Consider the following 12,024-nt stretch of genomic DNA (forward strand, 5'->3'; position numbering starts at 1 on the left):
ATTAAGCAAATATGAGTACAAAGGTAGTCAGCAAGTCTTACAATAGAACCTACTATACATGCTCATTCTCAAGAAGGTGGTGGGGTTATTGCAGCAAGCCAGCTTTGACTCTTGGCTAGGCTATCCTACGGAACTCCACTAGTAAAATAGTTTTCACACACGAGTCCACTACTCACCAACACAATAATCCACCGGGGATCCTCCCTTCTCATCCTACGAGAGGGCCATCCTCGGTACTCACACTTATCTTGAGTCTTTTAGTAGTAACCATTAACTTGTCTATGAACTGTATAGGCAACCAAGTAGTCCTTTACCGCGGACACGGCTATTCGAATAGTTTATACCCTGCAGGGGTGTACTTCTTCATACATGCTTTCACCACTTACCGCCGTTTACACGACATGTACTCGGCAACCTTCAAGTGGAGGCCCAACGAGGGTGTCGGCCACGGCCTACCCGAACACTCAAGTCTCTAGAACGGGTGTATCGCCTATCCAGGTTCCATCCGCAGGGAGTCCGGCCGAGGATTCCACATACGGCCCCGAACGATGTGAACAGGGTTCCTGAGACACCAAACGGGTGACTCGGTACACCGTGCCATGGTGTATCTACCACAACATAGCCCACCCCTAGGGTCAGCACTACGCACGGCCGCCAACACATAACCTACAAACACCAGAAACTATTTGCAACTCCTGGACAAAGTACTAGGGTGATTAAGAAGCCGAGAGGGTCCATTGGTTTCGGGCCCAATGTATGGTAGTAACTGCATCTTAAATCACACATACAGATCTCAGTTCTTATGGACGACCTCAATGAAACAACCCACCATGTACTCCTACATGGCCTCTCATCGATACCTTTACCAAAACATGTTCAACACATCCCTCACATTACCGACATAATCATTTCACTCTAGCCCATCAACCAGATGAACCAGACCTGACACAACTCTAAGCATAGTAGGCATAGCAAGGTAGGAATCACATACATGGCTCAATAAACTCCTACACATGCTAGTGGGTTTCATCTAGTTACTGTGGCAATGACAAGTCATGCAGAGGATAAGGGTTCAACTACCGTAGCACACAACAGTTTGAATCACGTTGTCTTAATGCAGTAAACAAGAGCAGAAGCGAGAACATGGGTTTGTATCGGAATGATCAATGGGTTGCTTGCCTGTTGTAGTGGTAGTAGGGTACTACCCTTCAGACGGATACTCAGGGTTATCCTCGGAGGCAGAACCTACCACGAAAGACACACCGAACATAATCAACACATGGCAATATGCAACAATATGATGCATGCTATGACATGGCAAGATGGAAGTGTCTTGGCCTAATGCAAGCTAAAACAGAAGGGGATGAACTCATTTGAATCAAAGATTCAAATGTTAGCTCATTAAACATAGCCTTATTAGTGTATTATCTTATTCTGCTTAAACAGCAAGGTTAACTTGTTTTTTCATGCATGAAACCATTACAGATGGATAGATTGAATTTTTCTGATGATTCTTCATAAATCTTTGCATTTGGAGCTATGGTTGATTTTCTATGATTTTTAGAAGTTTTGGCTATTTTCTGGATTTTCCTATTAAAGAATAAATCCAGTAATTGAATTAATGCGTCAGCATGACATAGGTGTGACGTCAGCGGGTCAACTGGGTCGGCCAGGTCAAACCTGACTGGTGGGCCCTGTCTGTCAGTGACTCAACTAATTAACAGAACTAAATAAACACTAATTAGCTGTCAGTGGGGCCTGGGCCCACATGTCAGTGACTAAACTAATTAAAATTTGTTAAAACTAATCCTAAACTAATTAGCAGACCGGCCCCACCTGTCATAGACTCAGGGGGAGGGGTCCACCTGGGCCCACACATGGTCAAACAGTGTCAACTCGCCGGCGTCTAGCCGCCGGCGAGGCCAGACGCGGCGGAGCAGCGCGGGATTTGCACTCCGGCGATCAAAAGGATGGTGGAGACTATCTACGTGATGCGGGGAGGAAGCCGCGTCGAGTGGCGGCAGTGGGTGGAGCTGGGGTGGCCGGAAACGTCGCCGCCGGCGAGTTTGGCGGCGGCCGAAGCTCGGGTGAGGTCGAGCTAGTCGCTAGGGGGCACGGGGAGGCGCGTGGATTGGTGCTTTGAGCTCTTGGAGGTGCGGTAGGACTAGTGGACAGGGTGGCGTAGCCATTGGGTGGCCGAAGCCTCGTCGGTGACGAGCTCCGCGGCGGTGCGTGCGGGCGAGCTACGTGCGGTCGCTACGGGGCTCGAGAGAGAGAACGGAGAGGGTGGGAAGGTGGCTGAGCTCACGGGGGTCTCGTCGACGCAGTCAGGGAGGTCGGGGATGAGCTGATGCGGCGGGGACAGCGAAGGGGATCTCCGGTGGCCGGAGTTGAGGATGAGCTCGGTGCAGCGTCTCCGGGGCGAGCGAGCGCTCGGGGCTCGGCCTACTTGATGTAGTCGACGACGGCGGAGCTTCCTGGCATGACGATGCAACGAATGGACGGCGATGGCTGCGGTGGAGCTTGTCGTCGGCGACAGCTGCGCTCGGCAGGGAGATGGGGAGAGAGCCAGAGAGGGGGAGAGGCCACGGGGAGAGTGGGAAGAAAGAGAGGGAGACGTGGGGGTCGGTGTCGCACTCGTAGACGCCTCCAGGGCATCGGCGGAAGTAGGAGGTGGCCGGCGTGTGGCCGCGGGCGCCGGCCACGCGCTCCTCGTCCTCCTGGCGAGAGGAGGAGGACGACTGGCATGAGCCAGTGGACTGGGCCGAGCCGGGTGGGCTGGTGGGCTGCGCCAGGTAAGTCCCTGTTCTTTCTCTCCTTTTCTGTTTATTTATTTATTATTTCTGTAACTTCAGGGCTTTATTCAAAATGCCAGGGCATTACCATAAATCACAAAATTAATCATGGCCATTTTTGTCAAAGGTTTTAACCCAAAACAAAAAGGGTGGGCTTTTTAGAAGGGCATTTCAGGTTCATTGAAAAAGTTTTTAGTAAACCCTAGTTGTTCCGGGGGGGGGGGTGCTGGGGGTTTTGTCATCCCCTTTTCAAATTTAAAAGGAATTTAAACATGATGCACACTCTAATGCTTGAACTAGCTAGGGTGTGACACTTGCTTCCTGTTACCATCCGGCCTAGACGCACAGTTCAGGATGTTGGGGAACGTAGTAATTTCAAAATTTTCCTACGCACACGCAAGATCATGATGATGCACAGCAACGAGAGGGGAGAGTGTTGTCTACGTACCCACGCAGACCGACTGCGGAAGCGTTGACACAACGTAGAGGAAGTAGTCGTACGTCTTCCCGATCTGACCGATCCAAGCGCCGTTACTACGGCACCTCCGAGTTCTTAGCACACGTACAACTTTATGACAATCCCCGGGCTCCGATCTAGCAAAGCGCCGGGGAGGAGTTTCGTCAGCATGACGGTGTGGTGACGATCTTGATGTTCTACCATCGCAGGGCTTCGCCTAAGCACCGCTACAATATGATCGAGGTGGAATATGGTGGCAGGGGGCACCGCACATGGCTAAGGAACGATCACGTGGATCAACTTGTGTCCTAGGGTGCCCCCTTGCCTCCTTATATAAAGGAGCCAAGGGGAGGGGTGCGGCCGGCCAGGAGGTGGGCGCAGGAGGAGTCCTACTCCTACCGGGAGTAGGACTCCTCCCCCTTTTCCTTGTCCAAGTAGGAGAGGTGGAGGGAGAATAGGAAAGGGGGGGCGCCGCCCCTCCCTCCTTGTCCAATTCGGACTAGAGGGAGAGGGGGCGCGCGGCCTGCCCTGGCAGCCCCTTCCTCTTCTCCACATTAGGCCCATGAGGCCCATTAACCTCCCGGAGGGTTCCGGTAACCCCCCGGTGCTCCGGTTTTATCCGAAACTACCCCGAAACGCTTCCGGTGTCCGAATATAGTCATCCAATATATCAATCTTTATGTCTCGACCATTTCGAGACTCCTCGTCATGTCCGTGATCACATCTAGGACTCCGAACAAACTTCGGTACATCAAAATGCATAAAACTCATAATAACTGTCATCGTAACTTTAAGCGTGCGGACCCTACGGTTCGAGAACAATGCAGACATGACTGAGACAAATCTCTGGTCAATAACCAATAGCGGGACCTGGATGCCCATATTGGCTCCTACATATTCTACGAAGATCTTTATCGGTCAGACCGCATAACAACATATGTTGTTTCCTTTGTCATCGGTATGTTACTTGCCCGAGATTCGATCGTCGGTATTCCAATACCTAGTTCAATCTCGTTACCGGCAAGTCTCTTTACTTGTTCTGTAATACATCATCCCGCAACTAACTCATTAGTTGCAATGCTTGCAAGGCTTAAGTGATGTGCATTACCGAGAGGGCCCAGAGATACCTCTCCGACAATCGGAGTGACAAAACCTAATCTCGAAATACGCCAACCCAACATGTACCTTTGGAAACACCTGTAGTACTCCTTTATAATCACCCAGTTATGTTGGGACGTTTGGTAGCACCCAAAGTGTTCCTCCGGCAAACGGGAGTTGCATAATCTTATAGTCATAGGAACATGTATAAGTCATGAAGAAAGCAATAGCAACATACTAAACGATCGGGTGCTAAGCTAATGGAATGGGTCATGTCAATCAGATCATTCATCTAATGATGTGATCTCGTTAATCAAATAACAACTCTTTTGTTCATGGTTAGGAAACATAACCATCTTTGATTAACGAGCTAGTCAAGTAGAGGCATACTAGTGACACTCTGTTTGTCTATGTATTCACACATGTATCATGTTTCCGGTTAATACAATTCTAGCATGAATAATAAACATTTATCATGAAATAAGGAAATAAATAATAACTTTATTATTACCTCTAGGGCATATTTCCTTCAGTCTCCCAGTTGCACTAGAGTCAATAATCTTGTTCACATTGCCATGTGATTTAACAGCAATAGTTCACATCACCATGTGATTAACACCCATAGTTCACATCGATATGTGATCAACACCCAAAGGGTTTACTAGAGTCAGTAATCTAGTTCACATCACTATGTGATTAACACCCAAAGAGTACTAAGGTGTGATCATGTTTTGCTTGTGAGATAATTTTAGTCAACGGGTCTGTCACATTCAGATCCGTAAGTATTTTGCGAATTTCTATGTCAACAATGCTCTGCACGGAGCTACTCTAGCTTATTGCTCCCACTTTCAATATGTATCTAGATCGATACTTAGAGTCATCCAGATCTGTGTCAAAACTTGTATCGATGTAACTTTTTACGATGAACCTTTTTGTCACCTCCATAATTGAGAAATATTTCCTTATTCCACTAAGGATAATTTTGACCGTTGTCCAGTGATCTACTCTTAGATCACTATTGTACTCCCTTGCTTAACACAGTGTAGGGTATACAATAGATCTGGTACACATCATGGCATACTTTATAGAACCTATGGCTGAGGCATAGGGAATGACTTTCATTCTATTTCTATCTTCTGCCGTGGTCGGGCTTTGAGTCTTACTCAATTTCACACCTTGCAACACAGGCAAGAACTCTTTCTTTGACTGTTCCATTTTGAACTACTTCAAAATCTTGTCATGGTATGTACTCATTGAAAAACTTATCAAGCGTCTTGATCTATCTCTATAGAAGCCCGATCTTGGTTCCAATGCTGCAGAGAAAGGTTATGGGTAAAAAGAAGGTCTTTATCCTGGATGCTCAATATGTAAGCAGCTTCACCGAGGTCTTTCTTTGAAAAACTTCTTTAAAAACACTCCTTTATGCTTTGCAGAATAATTCTACATTATTTCCGATCAACAATATGTCATACACATATACTTATCAGAAATGCTGTAGTGCTCCCACTCACTTTCTTGTAAATACAGGCTTCACCGCAAGTCTGTATAAAACTATATGCTTTGATCAACTTATCAAAGCGTATATTCCAACTCCGAGATGCTTACACCAGTCCATAGATGGATCGCTGGAGTTTGCACATTTTGTCAGCACCTTTAAGATTGACAAAACCTTCTGGTTGTATCATATACAACTCTTCTTTAATAAATCCATTAAGGAATGCAGTTTTGTTTATCCATTTGCCGGATTTCATAAAATGCGGCAATTGCTAACATGATTCGGACAGACTTAAGCATAGATACGAGTGAGAAACTCTCATCGTAGTCAACACCTTGAACTTGTCGAAAACCTTTTTGCGACAATTCTAGCTTTGTAGATAGTAACACTACTATCAGCATCCGTCTTCCTCTTGAAGATCCATTTATTTTCTATGGCTCGCCGATCATCGGGCAAGTCAACCAAAGTCCATACTTTGTTCTCATACATGGATCTCATCTCAGATTTCATGGCCTCAAGCCATTTTGCGGAATCTGGGCTTATCATCGCTTCCTCATAGTTCGTAGGTTCGTCATGGTCTAGTAACATAACTTCCAGAACAAGATTACCGTACCACTCTGGTGCGGATCTCACTCTGGTTTACCTACAAGATTTGGTAGTAACTTGATCTGAAGTTACATGATCATCATCATTAGCTTCCTCACTAATTGGTGTAGTAGTCACAGGAACAAATTTCTGTGATGAACTACTTTCCAATAAGGGAGCAGGTACAGTTACCTCATCAAGTTCTACTTTCCTCCCACTCACTTCTTTCGAGAGAAACTCCTTCTCTAGAAAAACTCCGAATTTAGCAACAAAAGTCTTGCCTTCGGATTTGTGATAGAAGGTGTACCCAACAGTCTCCTTTGGGTATCCTATGAAGACATATTTCTCCGATTTGGGTTTGAGCTTATTAGAATTAAACCTTTTCATATAAGCATCACAACCCCAAACTTTAAGAAACGACAACTTTGGTTTCTTGCCAAACCACAGTTCAGATTGTGTCGTCTCAACGGACTTAGATGGTGCCCTATTTAACATGAATGCAACTGTCTCTAATGCATAACCACAAAATGATAGTGGTAGATTGGTAAGAGACATCATAGATTGCACCATATCTAATAAAGTACGGTTATGACGTTCGGACACACCATTACACTGTGGTGTTCCAGGTGGCGTGAGTAGTGAAACTATTTCACGTTGTTTTAATTCAAGACCAAACTCGTAACTCAAATATTTTACCTCTGCGATCATATCGTAGAAACTTTTATTTTCTTGTCACGATGATTTTCCACTTCACTCTGAAATTCTTTAAACTTTTCAAATGTTTCAGACCTTTGTTTCATCAAGTAGATATACTCATATCTGCTCAAATCATCTGTGAAGATCAGAAAATAATGATACCTATCGCGAGCCTCAATATTCATCGGACCACATACATCAGTATATATGATTTCCACCAAATCTGTTGCTCGCTCCATTGTTCCGAAGAACAGAGTCTTAGTCATCTTGCCCATGAGGCATGGTTCGCAAGCATCAACTGATTCATAATCAAGTGATTCCAAAAGCCCATCAGCATGGAGTTTCTTCATGCGCTTTACACCAATATGACCTAAACGGCAGTGCTACAAATAAGTTGCACTATCATTATTAACTTTGCATCTTTTGGTTTCAACATTATGATTATGTGTATCACTACGATCGAGATCCAACGAACTATTTTCATTGGGTGTGTAACCATATAAGGTTTTATTCATGTAAACAGAACAACAATTTATTCTCTTACTTAAATGAATAACCGTATTACGATAAACATGATCAAATCATATTCATGCTCAACGTAAACACCAAATAACACTTATTTAGGTTCAACACTAATCCCGAATTTATAGGGAGTGTGCGATGATGAACATATCAATCTTGGAACCACTTCCAACACACATCATCACTTCACCCTTAACTAGTCTCTTTTTATTCTGCAACTCCCGTTTCGAGTTACTAATCTTAGCAACTGATCCAGTATCAAATACTGAGGGGTTGCTATAAACACTAGTAAAGTACACATCAATAACATGTATATCAAATATACTTATGTTCACTTTGCCATCCTTCTTATCCGCCAATCACTTGGGGTAGTTCCGCTTCCAGTGACCAGTCCCTTTGCAGTAGAAGCACTTAGTCTCAGGCTTAGGATCAGACTTGGGCTTCTTCACTTGAGCAGCAACTTGCTTGCCGTTCTTCTTGAAGTTCCCCTTCTTCCCTTTGCCCTTTTCTTGAAACTAGTGGTCTTGTAAACCATCAACACTTGATGTTTTTCTTGATTTCTACCTTCGTTGATTTCAGCATCACGAAGAGCTTGGGAGTTGTTTCCGTTATCCCTTGCATATTATAGTTCATCACGAAGTTCTACTAACTTGGTGATGGCGACTAGAGAATTCTGTCAATCACTATCTTATCTGGAAGATTAACTCCCACTTGATTCAAGCGATTGTAGTACCCAGACAATTTGAGCACATGCTCACTAGTTGAGCGATTCTCCTCCATCTTTTAGCTATAGAACTTGTTGGAGACTTCATATCTCACAACTCGGGTATTTGCTTGAAATATTAACTTCAATTCCTGGAACATCTCATATGCTCCATGACGTTCAAAACGTCTTTGAAGTCCCGATTCTAAGCCATTAAGCATGGTGCACTAAACTATCAAGTAGTCATCATATTGAGCTAGCCAAACGTTCATAACGTCTGCATCTGCTCCTGTAATAGGTCCGTCACCTAGCGGTGCATCAAGGACATAATTCTTCTGTGCAACAATGAGGATAAACCTCAGATCACGGATCCAATCCGCATCTTTGCTACTAACATCTTTCAACACAATTTTCTCTAGGAACATATCAAAATAAACACAGGGAAGCAACAACGCGAGCTATTGATCTACAACATGATTTGCAAAATACTACCAGGACTAAGTTCATGATAAATTTAAGTTCAATTAATCATATTACTTAAGAACTCCCACTTAGATAGACATCCCTCTAATCCTCTAAGTGATCATGTGATCCAAATCAACTAAACCATAACCGATCATCACGTGAGATGGAGTAGTTTTCAATGGTGAACATCGTTATGTTGATCATATCTACTATATGATTCACGCTCGACCTTTAGGTCTCCGTGTTCCGAGGCCATATCTGTATATGCTTGGCTCGTCAAGTATAACCTGAGTATTCTGCGTGTGCAAAAACTGGCTTGCACCCGTTGTAGATGGACGTAGAGCTTATCACACCCGATCATCACGTGGTGTCTGGGCACGACGAACTTTGGCAACGGTGCATACTCAGGGAGAACACTTCTTGATAATTTAGTGAGAGATCATCTTATAATGCTACCGTCAATCAAAGCAAGATAAGATGCATAAAAAAGATGAACATCACATGCAATCAATATAAGTGATATGATATGGCCATCATCATCTTGTGCTTGTGATCTCCATCTCCGAAGCACCGTCATGATCACCATCGTCACCGGCGCGACATCTTGATCTCCATCGTAGCATCGTTGTCGTCTCGCCAATCTTATGCTTCCACGACTATCGCTACTGCTTAGTGATAAAGTAAAGCATTACATCGCGATTGCATTGCATACAATAAAGCGACAACCATATGGCTCCTGCCAATTGCCGATAACTCGGTTACAAAACATGATCATCTCATACAATAAAATTCATCATCATGCCTTGACCATATCACATCACAACATGCCCTGCAAAAACAAGTTAGACGTCCTCTACTTTGTTGTTGCAAGTTTTACGTGGCTGCTACGGGCTTAAGCAAGAACCAATCTCGCCTACGCATCAAAACCACAATGATAGTTTGTCAATTTGACTCCGTTTTAACCTTCGCAAGGACCGGGTGTAGCCATACTCGGTTCAACTAAAGTTGGAGAGACAGTCGCCCGCAAGCCACCTATGTGCAAAGCACATCGGGGGAACCGGTCTCGCGTAAGCGTACGCGTAATGTTGGTCCGGGTTGTCTCGTCAAACAATACCGCTGAACCAAAGTATGACATGCTGGTAGGCAGTATGACTTATATCGCCCACAACTCACTTGTGTTCTACTCGTGCATATAACATCAACATATAAAACCTGGCTCGGATGCCACTGTTGGGGAACGTAGTAATTTCAAAATTTTCCTATGCACACGCAAGATCATGATGATGCACAACAACGAGAGGGGAGAGTGTTGTCTACGTACCCACGCAGACCGACTGCGGAAGCGTTGACACAATGTAGAGGAAGTAGTCGTACGTATTCCCGATCCGACCGATCCAAGCACCGTTACTCCGGCACCTCCGAGTTCTTAGCACACGTACAGCTCGATGACAATCCCTGGGCTCCGATCCAGCAAAGCATCGGGGAGGAGTTCCGTTAGCACGACGGCGTGGTGACGATCTTGATGTTCTACCGTCGCAGGGCTTCGCCTAAGCACCGCTACAATATGATCGAGGTGGAATATGGTGGCAGGGGGCACCGCACACGGCTAAGGAATGATCACGTGGATCAACTTGTGTCCTAGGGTGCCCCCTTGCCTCCGTATATAAAGGAGCCAAGGGGAGGGGTGCGGCCGCCAGGAGGTGGGCGCAGGAGGAGTCCTACTCCTACCGGGAGTAGGACTCCTCCCGCTTTTCCTTGTCCAAGTAGGAGAGGTGGAGGGAGAATAGGAAAGGGGGGGGACGCTGCCCCTCCCTCCTTGTCCAATTCGGACTAGGGGGAGAGGGGGCGCACGGCCTGCCCTGGCAGCCCCTTCCTCTTCTCCACATTTGGCCCATGAGGCCCATTAACCTCCCGGAGGGTTCCGGTAACCCCCCGGTGCTCCGGTTTATCCGAAACTACCCCGGAACGCTTCCGGTGTCCGAATATAGTCATCCAATATATCGATATTTATGTCTTGACCATTTCGAGACTCCTCGTCATGTCTGTGATCACATCCGGGACTCCGAACAAACTTCGGTACATCAAAATGCATAAAACTCATAATAACTGTCATCGTAACTTTAAGCGTGCGGACCCTACGGTTCGAGAACAATGCAGACATGACTGAGACAAATCTCTGGTCAATAACCAATAGCGGGACCTGGATGCCCATATTGGCTCCTACATATTCTACAAAGATCTTTATCGGTCAGACCGCATAACAACATATGTTGTTCCCTTTGTCATCGGTATGTTACTTGCCCGAGATTCGATCGTCCGTATTCCAATACCTAGTTCAATCTCGTTACCGGCAAGTCTCTTTACTCTTCTATAATACATCATCCCGAAACTAACTCATTAGTTCCAATGCTTGCAAGGCTTAAGTGATGTGCATTACTGAGAGGGCCCAGAGATACCTCTCCGACAATCGGAGTGACAAAACCTAATCTCGAAATACGCCAACCCAACATGTACCTTTGGAAACACCTGTAGTACTCCTTTATAATCACCCAGTTACGTTGTGACGTTTGGTAGTGAAGGAAATATGCCCTAGAGGCAATAATAAAGTTATTATTTATTTCCTTATATCATGATAAATGTTTATTATTCATGCTAGAATTGTATTAACCGGAAACATAATACATGTGTGAATACATAGACAAACTTAGTGTCACTAGTATGCCTCTACTTGACTAGCTCGTTAATCAAAGATGGTTATGTTTCCTAACCATGAACAAAGTGTTGTTATTTGATTAACGAGGTCACATCATTAGTTGAATGATCTGATTAACATGACCCATTCCATTAGCTTAGCACCCAATCGTTTAGTTTGTTGCTATTGCTTTCTTCATGAATTATACATGTTCCTATGACTATGAGATTATGCAACTCCCGTTTGCCGGAGGAACACTTTGGGTGCTACCAAACATCACAACGTAACTGGGTGATTATAAAGGAGCATTACAGGTGTCTCCAAAGGTAGATGTTGGGTTGGCGTATTTTGAGATTAGGATTTGTCACTCCGATTGTCGGAGAGGTATCTCTGGGCCCTTTCGGTAATGCACATCACATAAGCCTTGCAAGCATTGCAACTAATGAGTTAGTTGCGGGATGATGTATTACAGAACGAGTAAAGAGACTTGCCGGTAACGAGATTGAACTAGGTATT

Source organism: Triticum dicoccoides, chromosome 5A, assembly GCF_002162155.2.
Source record: "Triticum dicoccoides isolate Atlit2015 ecotype Zavitan chromosome 5A, WEW_v2.0, whole genome shotgun sequence".
NCBI classification, from domain to species: Eukaryota; Viridiplantae; Streptophyta; class Magnoliopsida; order Poales; family Poaceae; genus Triticum; species Triticum dicoccoides.